The sequence below is a fragment of the Zosterops lateralis genome, assembly GCF_965231275.1.
Source record: "Zosterops lateralis genome assembly, chromosome: 6".
NCBI lineage: Eukaryota > Metazoa > Chordata > Aves > Passeriformes > Zosteropidae > Zosterops > Zosterops lateralis.
The window spans coordinates 11438755-11444867 of NC_139761.1; positions in this window are offsets into that span (position 1 = coordinate 11438755).

Below are 6113 nucleotides of genomic sequence, written 5' to 3' on the forward strand. Positions count from 1 at the left end.
TCTCTTTCAGTTTGAACTCATGTTGTCCTTTCACTACAGTGAAGTATCCCTCTCTGGCTTCTTCTGGGCCCAAAGAGGACCCAAAAGGCAAACACAGCAAGAGCAACCTTTCGTAACGCTCCCTCAAAGAAAAGTTGGTCCTTCCTTCCTTCCTTCCTTCCTTCCTTCCTTCCTTCCTTCCTTCCTTCCTTCCTTCCTTCCTCAGTTCAGTTCCACTTTTTAGCACATACAAAAGAGTGTAATTCACAGCTCCTTTTGTGTTTCCTCATGTCAAAATGCTGTCTCTCAAGTGCAGATTGGTTCTGCAGAGTGCACCTGTTGAAAAATACTCGACCATTTGGACAGAATGAATGAATTGCTGGAACCCTGCTCCAGCTGAACCTTTTGACCTGCACCAGCAGTGGTGTGCCAAGGCAAAACAAGTTTGGCATATGGGTGATGCACAGTACTTTGTGGAAGGACTAAACTTTCATATCCCAGCAGCCATAAGACATCCTCACTGAACTTTGAGAAGAATGCAGCCAGTAAAATGACAATGCAACCCTAAGGCCCTCTGTGGCTCCAGTTTAAGTTCCAATTTCAGAATAGGAGCTTTATCTTGAAATCTGTATTCAGACACATGCACACACATGCAAAAATTGAAGCAAACTGCAAATGTATTTTCTTACCACTTGCACTTTTCACGAGCAAGGATCTTCGGCAGGCTTTGAATAAACATTATGAAGCTTTGCACTCTAACAATCTTAAAATCCCCATTTCTGACCCTGAAACTAATTCAGAGTAAGGATCTGAGGTCCATCACACCTCAGGCTCAGCGAACCACATGCTCCTGCAGGATGACAGGACACTACAGACAGCTGCGTCCTGTAATCATCTGCAACTGGCAGCCCACAACAAACACAAGGCATTCTGAGTTCACTGAAAGTGGAAAACAAAACAACTCCAATTACTTTTTTATTTGCTCCAGGTTGGGCAGCTTCATCAGCCTGCAACCAGGGTAATTGAGGCACAAAAAGTTGTTATCTGTGAGGGATTGTATTTCAGCCAGAACTCTAAGATGCTGCAGAGGTTGATCTCTGACCTCAAGGAGGTGTACTTCTACTTTTAAAAAGATTGAAATTTACATGAAATAGTTGTTTCCAGTAAATCTGGTGTTTTCTCCCTTCACACTTGTTGTTTTAACTGTTGTATTAATAACCAGAAATTCATGACAGCCCAGTAAACTCATGTGAAAAGGACATCAAGTCTGTATGAGCAGCCCTCAGAACAGTGCTGTTATGCTTCAACATGACTGTCAGATTATTGTTTTTAAATAACAAGTAGAAGAGACAATATCTTCTCATCCTTGGAAACTGAGCTGTTTTTTTTTTTTTTTTTTTTTTTTGCTGAGACTTAAAACAACATTAGTCTGAGCCAGAGGCTAAGCATGGGAAAACTGAATGTGGATGATATGCATCAGGCATTGCTATTTCAGCCCCAGCCCAGGCTCATAGAAAGAATTGTCAGACAAGTTTCAGTGCAAGCAGGATTTACAGTACAAATGTCAACAAGACAACATAAATAGCAGTGAATAAGACTTGCTGGATGATTGGATGGAAATACTATGGTGTTTTGTGAATGCATTCTTAGTCATTGTTTCTTTTATTTTTTGCAGGGGGTTTACACTTACTATACTGAATATATATTCTTAATATAAACTTAATATATATTCTCAAAACCCAGAGTTCTCCCTTATCCCATAGCCATAGTTATCCTCCCCCAAAGACAAAGAAAGATCCTCACAGTAATCACTACCAGAGCTTTCACAAATACCTGTGCAAGAAGCAGCTATCAGCACTCTATTCATAGTTTCTATGTATGATATGGCAAGTGCACCATCTAGTCACAGCATCGCTCACTGCCACAGCCATGGCCTGCTAAAGCACCTTGCAAGCATTCAAGCACACACTGTCTGTGTTCGAAGTGTTTCTTTTTTTTGTTTTTATTTATTTATTTATTTTTAATATACAATCGGTTGGGTTTACTGGAACTTTAGGACAAATGTATTTCTATTGAAAAAAAATGCATATTGATTGGGCAGAAGGTTATGGGCTGCCTGAGCTGGAACTTTTCAGTGGAAAGTCACTAATTTTCAAACTCAGCACTGCCCATAAGAGACAGAACATATGTAAGTGTTTATTATGTGAATACATCTGAAGACCTATTTAAGCTGATATTTTAATGCTCCAACATTTGTGCCACTGGCTTCAATAACATTTTGTCTCCCCTACATCAAATTCTTCCAAAGATGGGAGAGAAGAAAGAACAACAAAAAAATCTTTTTCAGCTACAACGGCTTTTTTGAAAAACTTACATCATGGTCTTACCCTAAGAAACAACACTATTTTTGCCTAGCTATAGGCACCATCAGGATACAAACAGATAACTCTTCAACTATTTAGGATAGTCTTTGCTGAGTATCATTGAATTAAAGTGCAAATGTATTTTCTTCCAACTAGCCCTTTTCATGAGCAAGGATCTCAGGCTGGCTGATTATCATGTTTGCTGAATATCATCGATCCCATTTGCTGAATATCATCAATTCTATTTCAGCCTCCTCACTTCTTCCCTCCCTTTAAACTGTGCAGTGGATGTTAGACACTCATCCACACCAGGATATCCGATTCCCCATCTTGTAGTGGTCACACATGCCCTGCTGCCTGTAAGCAATTGGGTAGAGTATGGCAAATCTAAACAGCACATCTCAGGGGGAACAGAAGAAAAGAGCAAAGCCTAAATTCCCTGCTTTTTCTAGCTATGCCACCTACTTAGATTTCCTCCCCTGCCTGAAGCTAGTCCCGCCTGCTAGAGTGACAAGGACTTTGAGGACTTTCATTGTTTCCAGGTTAACTGGGTGGCCTTCATTCCTCTTCTGTCTTGGGATTCTGTGGAGACCATCCCACTGTTTTACTTCACATCCTCAAAGGAAATGCTTGGACTCACCATTCCATTGTCTCTTTAAACTAAGCTATTTCTCCATTTTCTTCTCCTTTTTTGTGTGCCTCTGCTAAGCAGAACATGAAGCCCTTTGCTAAAGTTGTTGGTGGATTATGTCTGCATCAATTTGGGCATGACCTTCCATTCTAAATGCTCTACCAGCACTCTGTTTGTTTGCTTTTATCCATGCCATTGTATTTGCTCTCAGAGAGAGATAGATTTGAGACACTAGTGTGCATAGTGTTAAAGAAGCTCCCTTTTCCCCAAATTCATGCTTCTGGAAATGATATCAATGGACATGATCACTCTGGATCTACCTACTTAGGAACTGGAGGGAGCTACTGGAAAGACATTTGCATGTCACAATTTTGTAACTTGGCCAACAGGGCTAACAATCTCTAACCTTTTCTCTAGAGGGAAAAGTCTTGAGGCTGGGGAACAGCCTGATTTTTTTGCACCCTTTTTCACTCATCAGTACTATTTTTTTTTTAATGAAGATCATAACCGTAGGATAGAAAAATGAAAATCTCCAGCCAAGATCAATGCAGAATCTGTGCAGTAATGAGCAAAATATCAAAAGGACTGATATTCAAAAGGAAGACGACACCCCAAGGTACCAGCAGCAGTTTCATTGAAACTATTGGACAATTCCAGCTTTCTGAAGGGGAGAACAGGAGTGGGCCTGCAGGCAGCTGTGCAGAGCAAACCTGATAAAGCTGCAGCTTCTCCCTTTTAGCTCCCTCAACCTCACACGTGCTCTATAAAGCACAAACTAAGATCTCCCCTGCTGAGCTAATCTCTTAGAATATAACAGCCCTGCAGTTGTCTAAAGAAAAACTGCCTCAGACAGGGCTCCACATCAGACTTGGTCCCTTTATGGCTCTTTCCCAACAGTAAGTCCACACGTGATCCTTATGCTTTCATCTCTGGCTTCCAGGCAATCTTTGTTCTCTCTCAGCAAGGAGGCATCACTAACTCTTTCTTGGGCTCAAAACTACAGGGACTACTCCAACACTCCCTGAAAACAGGCTGCCTTTCATATCTCCCAGCAATCCAGGCTCCCAGCCACAGGATCAGTCAGATCTCCTTAGCCCTCCAAGTTCCATTAGTTAGGAAGAAAAACAGGCACAGGTAAGAGTAGAGGCTTGAATCCTTTCAAAGCCTACATTTGCCCATGATAAAATGCAGGACTCTTGTAATACTTCCAGTAATTTAAACACTGGAAAGTAGAATGGAATAATTCCAAGTTTATTTAGCCTTTTGAAACATTAACTCTTTCTTGCTGGAAATGTTGTAGATGCACAGCTCCCAGCAAGTTGTGCCTGCATCTGCTCTGGAAATCTGTGTGAAGTTCTGTCCTTGAATTTGGTACAAAAAGGTTTTTAAAAATTAAAGCACATATTTTGTTTTCCAATTTGAACACCTTAGAAAGTCACTAAGGCAGAGACAAGGCAAATAAAAAACTCACTATACAGTGTGAGAAGAATAAGAATGGATATTAGATTATTGACAAAGTTGCTGTGCATGCCCTTCTGGGTTAAAAAATACAGTCAAGCAAAATGAGAGAGTCTAGAAGCACACCGGTATACCAAAATCTTTTCATTTAGCTGAATTTATATAAAATAATTTCCTGGTTATCCTTTCATTATTCTTAATTTTCTCTCAGTGACTGTTAATTTAAGATATTTTCATTAAAGTAGTGTTCTTCATAAATCCCAGAATCCTAGGATGGTTTGGATTGAAGAGGACCTCAAAGATCATCTAGTTCTACCTCCCGTGCTGTGGTCAGGGACACAAATAGGTTGCTCAAAGCCCTATCCAGCACTTGCCAACACTGACCTTGAACCCTTTAAATATGCACAGTGTCTGCCTTTGGGCTGCCAAAAGCCATGTGCAAGGGCAGAAGAATGGCTGAATTCTACTTTCTGTCGAATTCCAAAGGAGAACAGTAATTCTCTTTGGGGAAACACTGCTGTCTTTCTCTGCTGATGCAGATGCTTTGCTGCAGCTCACCGTGTCAGGAGCAGTGGTAACCTACAGGCGAAGGAATACTGGCATGTCCTGGTTCTCTCTTTTTGCCGTTTTCCCAAAACCAACCACCGGGAATGGGTTAGAAACGTCCCGGTGAGGAAAGCGAAGGGAGCGGTGTGCGGAGCTCCAAACGCTTCTGTGTTCAGATGCTGCCATCAAGCGGACAGACACAGCAGAAGGCTGCGATTAATGGTAAGGACATCGTTTCGAAAGAGGAAAGTGGATGGAGAGGCGAAGAGTAAAACAGCATTTTCTCTCCAAGCTTCATGCTATAAAAACATTTTTTGTCTAATAAAAACTTCTCACTAAGCCTGGATTATTCCCTCTTCTATATTATATCACTTTCATATTTTAGCATCTTTGAAGTTGCTCAGACGTGACTTTGAGAGACTATGAAAATATAAGAATGCTGCTCTGTGTCTGTAGAAGTTGCCTTGATTGCTAGGCACAAGGATCACATTCTTCATCGTGTACCCACAGACTTTTCTGAGACCTCAGACATGAGCTTCAGCACAGCTTCCCCATCTCAAGGACCTACAGGGGACTGAAATGCAAGAAAAAAAAAATAATTTTGAGTTTTAGAGCTAATAACCAAAAATTAATTAATTCAATGGTTCTTCAAATCCCAGATCAACAGTTCAGTTTATATTCAAAATGGAAACATTCCCTTTTACATGAAGTCTTATTCCTCTTCTTGTAAAATTTTAAAACAACCTTCACCATCATAATTTTAAAACATTCCTTCATGTCCTTCAAGAAAACTTAGAGAAACTTCAAGATATTACTTGATGTTTGAAAGGGCAAAATCCTAGTAAATTTTCTGGGTTGCTCTCATTCAATGGCCACAGAAATGCAACAAAACTGCCCTTTCTTTGTGAACCTCAAATTCCAAGTCTAATATGGGTTGAGCCACTACAAAAGTCTTCTCTCAAAACACTTCTTTCACCTAAGCCAGGCATAACTGGATATTTTCCTAGGCTGTGTGACTTCCAGGAACACAGGATTTGTCCATGCCTCATTCACAAGAAATGCATAGTAAACGAGATGTGTTTTGGAAAATTCACAATGTATGTATAGTACATGTGCAATGATTTCATGTTCTCTGG